Here is a 14,475-nt window from a genome sequence, read left to right as displayed (position 1 = left end):
CTTGTTTTTCTCAGGTTTGTCAAAGATCAGAGAGTTGGAGAGATGTGGCGTTATTTCTGAGGGCTCTGTTCTGTTCCATTGATCTATATATCTGTTTTGGTACCAGTACCATGCTGTTTTGGTTACTGTAGCCTTGTAGTATAGTTTGAAGTCAGGTAGCGTGATGCCTCCAGCTTTGTTCTTTTGGCTTAGGATTGACTTGGTGATGTGGGCTCTTTCTTGGTTCCATATGAACTTTAAAGTAGTTTTTTCCAATTCTCTGAAGAAAGTCAGTGGTAGCTTGATGGGGATGGCATTAAATCTATAAATTACCTTGGGCAGTGTGGCCATTTTCATGATATTGATTCTTCCTACCCATGAGCATGGAATATTCTTCCATTTGTTTGTATTCTCTTTTATTTCATTGAGCAGTGGTTTGTAGTTCTCCTTGAAGAGGTCCTTCACTTCCCTTGTAAGTTGGATTCCTAGGTATTTTATTCTCTTTAAAGCAATTGTGAATGGGAGTTCACTCATGATTTGGCTCTCTGTTTGTCTGTTATTGGTGTATAAGAATGCTTGTGATTTTTGTACATTGATTTTGTATCCTGAGACTTTGCTGAAGTTGCTTATCAGCTTAAGGAGATTTTGGGCTGAGACAATGGGGTTTTCTAGATGTACAATCATGTCGTCTGCAAACAGGGACAATTTGACTTCCTCTTTTCCTAATTGAATACCCTTTATTTCCTTCTCTTGCCTGATTGCCCTGGCCAGAAATTCCAATCCTATGTTGAATAGGAGTGGTGAGAGAGGGCATCCCTGTCTCGTGCCGGTTTTCAAAGGGAATGCTTCCAGTTTTTGCCCATTCCGTATGATATTGGCTGTGGGTTTGTCATAGATAGCTCTTATTATTTTGAGATACATCCCGTTAATACCTAATTTATTGAGAGTTTTTAGCATGAAGGGTTGTTGAATTTTGTCAAACGCCTTTTCTGCATCTATTGAGATAATCATGTGGTTTTTGTCTTTGGTTCTGTTTATATGCTGGATTACATTTATTGATTTGCATATATTGAACCAGCCTTGCATCCCAGGGATGAAGCCCACTTGATCATGGTGGATAACCTTTTTGATGTGCTGCTAGATTCAGTTTGCCAGTATTTTATTGAGGATTTTTGCATCAATGTTCATCAAGGATATTGGTCTAAAATTCTCTTTTTTGGTTGTGTCTCTGCCCGGCTTTGGTATCAGGATGATGCTGGCCTCATAAAATGAGTTAGGGAGGATTCCCTCTTTTTCTATTGATTGGAATAGTTTCAGAAGGAATGGTACCGGTTCCTCCTTGTACCTCCGGTAGAATTCGGCTGTGAATCCCTCTGGTTCTGGACTCTTTTTGGTTGGTAAGCTACTGATTGTTGCCAGTTGACAATTTCAGAGCCTGTTATTGGTCTATTCAGAGTCAACTTCTTCGTGGTTTAGTCTTGGGAGGGTGTATGTGTCGAGTAATTTATCCATTTCTTCTAGATTTTCTAGTTTATTTGCATAGAGGTGTTTGTAGTATTCTCTGATGGTAGTTTGTATTTCTGTGGGATCGGTGGTGATATCCCCTTTATCATTTTTTATTGCGTCTATTTGATTCTTCTCTCTTTTCTTGTTTATTAGTCTTGCCAGCAGTCTATCAATTTTGTTGATCCTTTCAAAAAACCAGCTCCTGGATTCACTAATTTTTTGAGGGGTTTTTTGTGTCTCTATTTCCTTCAATTCTGCTCTGATTTTAGTTATTTCTTGCCTTCTGCTAGCTTTTGAATGTGTTTGCTCTTGCTTTTCTAGTTCTTTTAATTGTGATGTTAGGGTGTCAATTTTGGATCTTTCCTGCTTTCTCTTGTGGGCATTTAGTGCTATAAATTTCCCTGTACACACTGCTTTGAATGCATCCCAGAGATTCTGGTATGTTGTGTCTTTGTTCTCATTGGTTTCAGGGAACATCTTTATTTCTGCCTTCATTTCGTTATGTACCCAGTAGTCATTCAGGAGCAGGTTGTTCAGTTTTCATGTAGTTGAGCAGTTTTGAGTGAGTTTCTTAATCCTGAGTTCTAGTTTGATTGCACTGTGGTCTGAGAGACAGTTTGTTATAATTTCTGATCTTTTACATTTGATGAGGAGAGCTTTGTTTCCAACTATGTGGTCAATTTTGGAATAGGTGTGGTGTGGTGCTGAAAAAAATGTATATTCTGTTGATTTGGGGTGGAGAGTTCTGTAGATGTCTATTAGGTCCGCTTGGTGCAGAGCTGAGTTCAATTCCTGGATATCCCTGTTAACTTTCTGTCTCGTTGATCTGTCTAATGTTGACAGTGGGGTGTTAAAGTCTCCCATTATTAATGTGTGGGAGTCTAAGTCTCTTTGTAGGTCACTCAGGACTTGCTTTATGAATCTGGGTGCTCCTGTATTGAGTGCATATATATTTAGGATAGTTAGCTCTTCTTGTTGAAGTGATCCCTTTACCATTATGTAATGGTCTTCTTTGTCTCTTTTGATCTTTGTTGGTTTAAAGTCTGTTTTATCAGAGACTAGGATTGCAACCCCTGCCTTTTTTTGTTTTCCATTTGCTTGGTAGATCTTCCTCCATCCTTTTATTTTGAGCCTATGTGTGTCTCTGCACGTGAGATGGGTTTCCTGAATACAGCACACTGATGGGTCTTGACTCTTTATCCAATTTGCCAGTCTGTGTCTTTTAATTGGAGCATTTAGTCCATTTACGTTTAAAGTTAGTATTCTTATGTGTGAATTTCATCCTTTCATTATGATGTTAGCTGGTTATTTTGCTCATTAGTTGATGCAGTTTCTTCCTAGCCTCGATGGTCTTTACAATTTGGCATGATTTTGCAGTGGCTGGTACCGGTTGTTCCGGTCCATGTTTAGTGCTTCCTTCAGGGGCTCTTTTAGGGCAGGCCTCGTGGTGACAAAATCTCTCAGCATTTGTTTGTCTGTAAAGTATTTTATTTCTCCTTCACTTATGAAGCTTAGTTTGGCTGGATATGAAATTCTGGGTTGAAAATTCTTTCTTTTAAGAATGTTGAATATTGGCCCCCACTCTCTTCTGGCTTGTAGAGTTTCTGCTGAGAGATCCGCTGTTAGTCTGATGGGCTTCCCTTTGAGGGTAACCCGACCTTTCTCTCTGGCTGCCCTTAACACTTTTTCCTTCATTTCAACTTTGGTGAATCTGACAATTATGTGTCTTGGAGTTGCTCTTCTCGAGGAGTATCTTTGTGGCGTTCTCTGTATTTCCTGAATTTGAATGTTGGCCTGCCTTGCTAGATTGGGGAAGTTCTCCTGGATAATATCTTGCAGAGTGTTTTCCAACTTGGTTCCATTCTCCCCATCACTTTCAGGTACACCAATCAGACATAGATTTGGTCTTTTCACATAGTCCCATATTTCTGGGAGGCTTTGTTTGTTTCTTTTTATTCTTTTTTCTCTAAACTTCCCTTCTCACTTCATTTCATTCATTTCATCTTCCATCACTGTACCCTTTCTTCCAGTTGATTGCATTGGCTCCTGAGGCTTCTGCATTCTTCACGTAGTTCTTGAGCCTTGGCTTTCTTTTAGGCAACAGATCAATGGGTCTTGTTTTTCCATCCATTAAGCCAGTCTATATCTTTTGATTAAACAGTTTAGTCCATTTATATTTAATGTTATTCGTGATAAGTAAGGACATATTCCAGCCATTTTGTTATTTGTTTTTTGGTTGTTTTCTGGTCTTCCTTCTTTCTTTCCTTCCTATCTTCCTTTAGTGAAGGTGACTTTTCTCTGATGATATGATTTAGTTTCTTGCTTTTTATTTTTTGTGTCTCCATTGTATAATTTTTGGTTTGAGGCTATGATGAAGCTTGCAAATACTATCTTATAACCTATTATTTTATGCTGATAACAACATTGTTTGCATAAACAACCAAACAAACAAGCAAAAAGAAAATGAATAAAATGCTACACCTTAACTTTGTCTCCCAGCTTTTAAACTTTTTGTTGACTGACCTTTCTTAAGACTGAGAATGTCCTGAAAAGTTGGTGCAGTTAAAATGTTTGATTGGTTTATCATTTAGTCTTTCTACTTAGGATAGGAGTAGTTTACACACTGCAGTTACAATGTTATAATATTCTGTGTTTTTCTGTATGTGTATTATTACCAGTGAGTTTTGTACCTACAGGTGATTACTTATTGCTCACTAGTGTCCTTTTCTTTCTGACTGAAATACTCTCTTTAGCATTTCTTGTAGGACAGATCTGGTGTTGATGAAATCCCACAGCTTTTGTTTGTCTGGGAAAGTCTTCATTTCTCCTTCATGTTTCAAGTATATTTTCACTGGATATACTATTCTAGGGTAAACTTTTTTTTCCTTCAGCACTTTAAATATGTCATGCCACTCTCTCCTGGCCTATAAGGTTTCCACTGAAAATTTTGCTGCCAGATGTATTGGAGTTCCATTGTATGTTATTTGTTTGTTTTCTCTTGCTGCTTTTGGGTTCCTTTCTTTATCTTTAATCTTTCGGAGTTTGATTGTTAAATACCTTGAGGTAGTCTTCTCTGGGTTATATTTGCTTTGTGTTCTCTAAGCTTCTTGTACTTGGATGTTGGTATCTTGCTCTAGGTTTGGAAAATTCTCTGTTATTATCCCTGCATAAACTCTCTACCCCTATCTCTTTCTCTACTTTCTTTTTAAGGTCAATAACTCTTAGATTTGCCTTTTTGAGGCTATTTTCTAGATTCTGTAGGTGTGCTTCATTGTTTTTTATCCTTTTTTGTTGTCGTTGTCTCGTCTGACTGTGTATTTTCAAATAGCCTGTCTTCAAGCTCACTAATTCGTTATTCTGCTTGATCTATTCCACTATTAAAAGACCCTGATGCATTCTTCAATATACCAACAGTATTTTTGAGCTGCAGAATTTCTGCTCGATTCTTTTAAATTATTTCAATCTATTTGTTAAATTTATCTGATAGAATTCAGAATTCCTTCTCTGTATTATCTTATATTTCTTTGAGTTTCCTCAACACAGTTATTTTCAGTTCTCTGCCTGAAAGGTCACACATCTCTGTTTCTGCAGGATTGGTCCTTTCTGCCTTATTTAGTTCGTTTGGTGAGGTACTGTTTTTCTAGATAGTGTTGATGCTAGGAGATGTTTTTCAGTGTCTGGTCATTTAAGAGTTAGGTATTTATTATAGTCTTTACTGTCTGGGCTTATTGGTGCCCATCCTTCTTGGGAAGGTTTTCCAGATATTTGAAAGAACATGGGTGTTGTGATCCAAACTATGTCTCCTTTAGGGGGCATCCCAAGCCCAGTAATATTGTGGTTCCTGAAGACTCAAACTCATAGAGGTCCCTCCTGATGGTCTTGAACAAGTTCTGGGAGAATTCTCTGGATTACCAGGGAGAGACTCTTGTTGTCTTCCTTTCCTTTCTCCCAAACAAACAGAATCTGTCACTCTGTTCTGAGCCACCTAACATGAAGAGTGGAGTGACACAAGCATCCTGGTGACCACCATCACTATGACTGTGCTGGGTCAGACATAAAGTTAGCACAGCACTGGGTCTTGCCCAGGGCCTGCTCTAATCACATCTTGGCAACTATTTTTATTCAAGTCCCTGGGGCTCCACAATCATCTGGTGGCAAAGCCAGCCTGGCCTGTGTCTTTCCCTTTAGGGTGGCAAGATCCCCTCATCCTTCCTACTCTTCACTCTTCTTTCCAAAGTCAGAGAAGCCTTACTCTCTAGCCACCACCATCCCAGGCCACAAGTACTGCCAGACTACTACAATGTTCCCTTAAGGCCCAGTGACTCTTAAGTCACCTCGTGGTTAATACTGCCTGGCCTGAGACTCATTTGTCACCACAGTGGGCTCCCCTCTGGCCCAGGGCAGGTCCAGAAATGCTGTCCAAGAGTCAATTCCTGGAATCAGGAACCCCAAGAGCCCACTTGGTGCCCTACCTACCTGTGGCCATGCTAGTACTTTTAACCAGCAAGCCTTATAGACTTACCCAAGGCCCTCGACATAGAACCTGGGTATCACTGCTGGTTATTCAGGGCCCAAGGGCTCTTCAGTTAGCATCTTCCTAATGCTGTCAGGACTGAGACTTTTCCTTCAATGCAGTGGGTTCCCTTCTGACACAGGGTGTATGTAGAAATGTCCTCTGGGATCTATGGCCTGGAAAGGAAGCCTCATGACTCTGACCAGTGCCCTATTCTGCTATGACTTATCTGGTATCCAAAATGCAAGACAGTATGCTCTTTACTCTTTTCTCTTCTCTCCTTAAGCAGAAAGGAGGAGTCTTTTTTGGAGTCATGAGCTGTGCAGCCAGGGATTAGGGGAGGTGTGATGCCAGCACTCTCTTCGCTTCCCCAGCTGATGTCTCAGTATGTCTTGTGTCCTCCTGCAACTGTCCCCTCCCACCGCAGTCCACTGTCTCTGGGAATATTTCAGTACTAGGACTTGCCTAAGTGTTGCAGTACTTATGGCCTAGGCTGCCTTTCAAGGTTATTTAGAGACACAAAGCACTATAGTCCTCTGTGGTGAGGTTTGTGGGAACTCAAGCTCTGACCATTGGGATCAGAGATTCCCCTCTAGCTAGGGCTGGTTTAAATACTCCTTCTGCCGGCACGAGTCAGTTGAGTTTGGTCCAGTTTTTCTTTCTGCTCTAATGGGACAGCACTGGGTTCAATGCCTCACAATTTCTGTAATATCCCTCCCCCAGTACCCAGAGAAGCTCCCCACATCACAATGCCACTGCTGGCATGTAGGGGAGTAGTGATGATTATTAGAGATTGTTTTTTATAAATCTCTTCAGTTTGTCTTTCAGCAATATGTGGTTAAAACTAGATACTATGACTGTTCACCTGATTTTTGGTTCTTATGAAGGTTTTTTTTTCTATTTTGCTGGTTGTTAAATTGGTGTTCTTGTGGAAGGAACACTTGGTGGAGTCTTCTATTCTGCCATTCTGCCTTGTTTTTTATGTCATTTATTCTTTTGTGCAATCCAATGAGGTAACTGCTAGCCTCATTTTACAAATGCAGAAACTGAAGTCTAACAGTGGGGCTAAATCTTTGGATTCTAATAGGCATTATCCTGATAGCAATTAAATTGTATTCTGTTAACAATACGTTTATTTCCCTTAGTCTTGGAAGTGATTCTCCTTACATCTCTCTATATCAATGGCTCCTAGATAGAAGGCTCATAGTGTAGAAATTTAAACGACCTGTCATCAAAAACCTGCCTGGATGCTTGTCTTCTTATTTTATTTTCTTCTGTAGCACTGCTGTCCAAACTTCAAGTACGTACAAATCACCTAAGTATTTTGTTAAAATGCAGATTCTCATTCAACGTATCTGGGGTGTGGCCTGAATTTCTGCATTTATGACAAGCCCTCAAGTGGTTGGTATGTGGCCAAATACTTCAAGTAGCAAAGATTAGGGCTTTGTTATTGTCTTAATCTGTTCAGGCTGCTAAAACAAAATACCATAGACTGAGTAATTTATAATCAACTGAAACTTATTGCTGACAGTTCTGGAGGCTGAGAAGTCCAAGATCAAAGCACTATAAGATTCTGATGAGGCCCTGTTCCTTGTAAATGGCACCTTCTAGCTGTGTCCTCACATAGTGGAAGGAGTGAACAGGGCTCTTCAACCTCTTTTATTAGAGCACTTCTATGGTTTGAGTGTGTCTCCCAAAGTGCATTTGTTGAAAACTGAATCTCAGTTGTTGGTTAGTTATTGCAGGAGTGGGTTCCTGATAAATGAATGAGTTAGGACACTTTCCTCTCTCTGTCTCAAACTCTCCTGTCCTTTCACCGTCCATCATGGAAGACACAGCAAGAAGGCCCTCACAAGATTCATTCAGGCCTCTTGAGCTTGGACTTTACAGTCTCCAGAACTGTAGGAAATAAATTTATTTTCTTTCTAACTTACCCAGTTTGTGGTATTATGTTATAGGAACACAAAACAGACTAAGACAGGCATTAATCCCATTCATATGAGTAGAGCCCTCATGATCTAGTCGCCTCCCCAAAATCCCACCTCTTAATACCACCACATTTTAGATTATGTTTCAACTGAAGATACAAACATGCAGATCCTAGTAGCTTCACACTAGCAATGTTGAATTAATTCTGAGTGTCACTGAGGGCAGCCCCAGCTTAGGTTGTTGGGTGGGTCCCTAAGTGTTACATACAAACCTTGTTAAGACATGGGAATTCGGACTAAGAGGACAGCATTTTCTGAAGATATCCATTGGCAGATGAGGAAGGGGAAGATTTTACTCTCCTTGCTCTCCAGTAGCAGCTACAGGTTTGAATTACCGTGCTGCTACAAGCTTACTTTAGAATGTTTACATCAATACCTGGCTCCAGGGTTATTTATGTTCTATTGGGCTGGTGATTAAGTGCTATTGTAAGATTAAGAGTTCACAGCTACATGGCTGGTATTGGTAAATAAAATATTTCTGATGATTATTTTTAGCTTTTCTTGAAGGCTAAATAGAGACCAGGTGCTTTATATTAATGTAAGTGACAGCACAATTCTGCACAGTGAATACACAGAGAGAAGCAAGAGCAACTTGCCTCATTTTACACAACTGATGTGCTTTACAAAGTTATCTTTAACTTGAAATTGTGAATATAAGTATAATTTTTCCAATGACTTACACCATGATTTCAGATTAATCTTGTATTATTTTTTATTGCTTAAAAATGAGCCTTAGCTTATTTTTCTCTTTTTTTGTATAAATAATTATGTAACCTTGAAAAAAGTGTCACCTTGCTTGAGAGAGAATGTTCCCAAGAAGGTCAGCAATACAGTGTTGCACACATACAGTCACACACAGCACACAAAACTCTAGGGGATGGTTTCTTTTTTATTTTTTTAAATTAAGATCTATAAACTGTTGCTTATGTTTAAATTACACTTAATAAATTCTCCCTAGAGATCAGATCTTGACAACAAACTTACAGTATAAAAGAATAACACGTAGTAAAAAAATAGTTTTTCTTTTTTAGATATACTTCAAGTTCTAGGATACAAGGGCAGAAAGTGCAGGTTTGTTTCATAGGTATATACATGCCATGGTGGTTTGCTGTACCCATCAACCTGTCATCTATGTTAGGTGTTTCTCCTAATAATCTCCTTCCCCTAGCCCCCCAGCCCCCGATAGGCCCTGGTGTGTGATGTTCCCCTCCCTGTGTTCATGTATCTCATTGTTCAACTCCCATTTACGAGTGACAACATGTGGTGTTTGGTTTTCTGTTCCTGTGTTATTTTGCTGAGAATGATGGTTTCTAGCTTCATCCATGTCCCTAAAAAGGACATGAACTCTTCCTTTTTTATGGCTGCATAGTATTCCATGGTGTATATGTGCCACATTTTCTTTATCCAGTCTATCATTGCTGGGCATTTAGGTTGCTTCCAACTCTTTGCTATTGTGAATAGTGCTGCAATAAACATATGTGTGTATGTGTCTTTATAGTATAATGATTTATAATCCTTTGGGTATATATCCAGTAATGGGATTGCTGGGTCAAATGGCATTTTTGGTTCTAGATCCATGAGGAAACACCACACTGTTTTTCACAATGGTTGAACTAATTTACACTCCCACCAAAAGTGTAAAAGCATCTCTATTTCTGCACATCTTCTCCGGCCTCTGTTGTTTCCTGACTTTTAATGATCGCCATTCTAACTGGCGTGACATGGTATCTCATTGTGGTTTTGATTTGCATTTCTCTAATGACCAGTGATGATGAGCTTTTTTTCATATGTTGGTTGGTCACATAAATGTCTTCTTTTGAGAAGTGTCTGTTCATATCATTTGCCCACTTTTTGATGGGGTTGTTTGTTTTTTTCTTGTAAATTTGTTGGAGTTCTTTGTAGATTCTGGATATTAGCCCTTTGTCAGATGGATAGATTGCAAAAATTTTCTCCCATTATGTAGGTTGCCTGTTCACTCTGATGACAGTTTCTTTTGCTGTGCAGAAGCTCTTTAGTTTAATTAGATCCCATTTGTCAATTTTGGTTTCTGTTGCCATTGCTTTTGGTGTTTTAGTCATGAAGTCTTTGCCCATGCCTATGTCCTGAATGGTATTGCCTAGGTTTTCTTCTAGGGTTTTTATGGTTTTAGGTCTTACATTTAAGTCTTTAATCCATCTTGAGTTAAATTTTGTATAAGGCATAAGAAAGGGGTCCAGTTTCAGTTTTCTGCATATGGCTAGCCAGTTTTCCCAACACCATTTATTAAATAGGGAATCCTTTCCCTATTGCTTGTTTTCATCAGGTTTGTCAAAGATCAGATGGTTGTAGATGTGTGTTGTTATTTCTGAGGCCTCTGTTCTGTTCCATTGGTCTATATATCTGTTTTGGTACCAGTACCATGCTGTTTTGGTTACCGTAGCCTTGTAGTATACTTTGAAGTCAGGGAGCGTGATGCCTCCAGCTTTGATCTTTTTGCTTAGGATTGTCTTGGCTATACGGGCTCTTTTTTGGTTCGGTATAAAATTTAATGTAGTTGTTTTTTTAATTCTGTGAAGAAAGTCAATGGTAGGTTGATGATAGCATTGAATCTATCAATTACTTTGGGCAGTATGGCCATTTTCACAATATTGAGTCTTCCTACCCATGAGCATGAAATATTTTTCCATTTGTTTGTGTCCTCTCTCATTTCCTTGAGCAGTGGTTTGTAGTTCTCCTTGAAGAGGTCCTTCACATCCGTTGTAATTTGTATTCCTGGGTATTTTATTCCCTTTGTAGCAATTGTGAGTGGGAGTTCACTCATGATTTGGCTCTCTGTTTGTCTATTACTGGTATTTAAGAATGCTTGTGATTTTTGCACAGTGATTTTGTATCCTGAGACTTTGCTGAATTTGCTTATCAGCTTAAGGAGATTTTGGGTTGAGACAATGCGGTTTTCTAAATATATAATCATGTCATCTGCAAACAGAGATAATTTGACTTCCTCACTTCCTATTTGAATACCCTTTATTTCTTTCTCTTGCCTGATTGCCCTGGCCAGAACATCCAATGTTATGTTGAATAGGAGTGGTGAGAGACGGCATCCTTGTCTTGTGCTGGTTTTCAAAGAAAATGCTTCCAGCTTTTGCCCATTCAGTATGATATTGGCTGTGGGTTTGTCATTAATAGCTCTTATTATTTTGAGATACATTCCATCAATACCTAGTTTATTGAGAGTTGTTAGCATGAAGGGGTATTGAAGTGTATCAAGGACCTTTTCCACATCTATTGAGATAATCATGTGGTTTTTGTCATTGATTCTGTTATTATGATGGCTTACATTTATTGATTTGCGTACGTTGAACCAGCCTTGCATCCCAGGCATGAAACCAACTTGATCATGGTGGATAAGCTTTTTGATGTGCTGCTGGATTCAGTTTGCAAATATTTTATTGAGGATTTTTGCATCGATGTTCATGAGGGATATTGTCCTGAAATTTTCTTTTTTTGTTGTGTCTCTGCCAGGTTTTGGTATCAGGATGATGCTGGCCTCATAAAATGAGTTAGGGAGGAGTCCTCCTCTTTCTATTGCTTGGAATAGTTTCAGAAGGAATGGTACCAGCTCCTCTTTGTACCTCTGATAGAATTCAGCTGTGAATCTGTCTGGTCCAGGGCTTTTTTTGGTTGATAGGCTATTAATTACTATCCCAATTTCAGAACTTGTTATTGTTCTATTCAGGGATTTGACTTCTTCCTGGCTTAGTCTTGGGAGGGTGTATGTGTCCAGAAATTTATCCAGTTCTTCTAGGTTTTCTAGTTTATTTGCATAGAGGTGTTTACCATCCATAGACGGTAGTTTGTATTTCTGTGGGATCAGTGATGATACCCCCTTTATCATTTTTTATTGTGTGTTTTGATTCTTCTCTCTGTTCTTCTTTATTAGTCTGGCTAACGATCTATCTATTTTGTTAATCTTTTCAAAAAAACAGCTCCTGGATTCATTGATATTTTTGAAGGTTTTTTTTGTGCCTGTATCTCCTTCATTTCTGCTCTAGTCTTAGTTATTTCTTGTCTTTTGCTAGCTTTTGAATTTGTTTGCTCTTGCTTCTCTAGTTCTTTTAATTGTGATGTTAAGGTGTCAACTTTAGATCTTTCCAGCTTTCTCTTGTGGGCATTTAGTGCTACAAATTTCCCTCTAAACACTGCTTTAGCTGTGTTCCAGAGATTCTGGTACATTGTGTCTTTGTTCTCATTGGTTTCAAAGAACCTATTTATTTCTGCCTTAATTTCATTATTTATGCAGTAGTCATTCAGGGGCAGGTTGTTCAGTTTCCATGTAGTTGTGCAGTTTTGAGTGAGTTTCTTTTCTTTTTTATTATACTTTAAGTTTTAGGGTACATGTGCACAACGTGAAGGGTAGTTACATATGCATACATGTGCCATGCTGGTGTGCTGCACCCATCAACTTATCATTTAACATTAGGTATATTTCCTAATGCTATCCCTCCCACCTCCCCCAACCCCACAACATGCCCTGGTGTATGATGTTCCCCTTCCTGTGTCCATATGTTCCCACTGTTCAATTCCCACCTATGAGTGAGAACATGTAGTGTTTGGTTCTCTGTCCCTGCGATAGTTTGCTGAGAATGATGGTTTCCAGCTTCATCCATGTCCCTACAAAGGACATGAACTCATCATTTTTTATGGCTGCATAGTATTCCATGGTGTATATGTGCCACATTTCCTTAATCCAGTCTATCATTGTTGGACATTTGGGTTGGTTCCAAGTCTTTGCTATTGTGAATAGTGCTGCAATAAACATATGTGTGCATGTGTCTTTATAGCAGCATGTTTTATAATCCTTTGAGTATATACCCAGTAATGGGGTGGCTGGGTCAAATGTTATTTCTAGTTCTAGATCCCTGAGGAATCGCCACACTGACTTCCACAAGGGTTGAACTAGTTTACAGTTCCAACAACAGTGTAAAAGTGTTCCTATTTCTCCACATCCTCTCCAGCACCTGTTGTTTCCTGACTTTTTAATGATTGCCATTCTAACTGGTGTGAGATGGTATCTCATTGTGGTTTTGATTTGCATTTCTCTGATGGGCAGTGATGGTGAGCATTTTTTCATGTGTTTTTTGGCTGCATAAATGTCTTCTTTTGAGAAGTGTCTGTTCATATCATTGGCCCACTTTTTGATGGGGTTGTTTGCTTTTTTCTTGTAAATTTGTTTGAGTTCATTGTAGATTCTGGACATTAGCCCTTTGTCAGATGAGTAGATTGCAAAAATTTTCTCCCATTCTGTAGGCTGCTTGTTCACTCTGATGGCAGTTTCTTTTGCTGTGCAGAAGCTCTTTCTTTAGTTTAATTAGATTCCATTTGTCAATTTTGGCTTTTGTTGCCATTGCTTTTGGTGTTTTAGACATGAAGTCTTTGCCCATGCCTATGTCCTGAATGGCATTGCCTAGGTTTTCTTCTAGGGTTTTTATCATTTTAGGTCTAACATTTAAGTCTTTAATCCATCTTGAATTAATTTTTGTATAAAGTGTAAGGAAGGAATCCAGTTTCAGCTTTCTATATATGGCTAGCCAGTTTTCCCAGCAGCATTTATTAAATAGGGAATCGTTTCCCCATTTCTTGTTTTTGTCAGGTTTGTCAAAGATCAGATAGTTGTAGATATGTGAGTTTCTCAATCCTGAGTTCTAATTTGATTTCACTGTCGTCTGAGAGACTGTTTGTTATGATTTCCATTCTTTTGCATTTGTTGAGGAGTATTTTACTTCCAATTATGTGGTAAGTTTTAGAATAAGTGTTATGTGGTGCTGAGAAGAATGTATATTCTGTTGATTTGGGGTGGAGAGTTCTGTAGATGTCTATTAGGTCTGCTTGGTCCAGAGCTGAGTTCAAGTTCTGAATATCCTTGTTAATTTTCTGTCTCATTGATCTGTCTAATATTGACAAGCTCTTCTTGTTGCATTGATCCCTTTACCATTATGTAATGCCTTTCTTTGTCTTTTTTGATCTTTGTTGGTTTAAAGCCTGTTTTATCAGAGACTAGGATTGCAACCCATGCTTTTTTTTGGTTTCCATTTGCTTGGTAAATATTCCTTCATCCCTTTATTTTGAGTCTATGTGTATCTTTGCATGTGAGATGAGTCTCCTGAATGGGTCTTGACTCTTTATCCAATTTGCCATTCTCTGTCTTTTATTTGGGGCATTTAGCTCATTTATATTTCATGTTAATATTGTTATATGTGAATTTGATCCTATCATTATGATGCTAGCTGGTTATTTTACTTGTTTGTTGATGCAGTTTTTTCATAGTGTTCATGATCTTTACAATTTGCTATGTTTTTGCAGTGGCTAGTACTGGTTTTCCCTTTCTATATTTAGTGCTTTCTTCAGGAGCACTTGTATGACAGGCCTGGTGGTGACAAAATCTCTCAGCATTTGCTTGTCTGTAAAGGATTTCATTTCTCCTTTGCTTATGAACCTTAGTTTGGCTGGATA

The 14,475-nt window shown here is 38.8% G+C and overlaps 1 protein-coding gene across 2 annotated transcripts in view; it reads left to right on the top strand.

Annotated features, from left to right (window-relative positions):
* The window catches only part of LRRC3B (leucine rich repeat containing 3B), an 873,839-nt gene that overhangs the window by 676,165 nt on the left and 183,199 nt on the right, over positions 1-14,475 (top strand). The window lies entirely within an intron of this gene.

This window comes from Pongo abelii, chromosome 2 (genome assembly GCF_028885655.2).
Source record: "Pongo abelii isolate AG06213 chromosome 2, NHGRI_mPonAbe1-v2.0_pri, whole genome shotgun sequence".
NCBI lineage: Eukaryota > Metazoa > Chordata > Mammalia > Primates > Hominidae > Pongo > Pongo abelii.
Note: the sequence above shows the minus strand (reverse complement) of the source record. Positions and strands in the feature narration are given on the sequence as shown.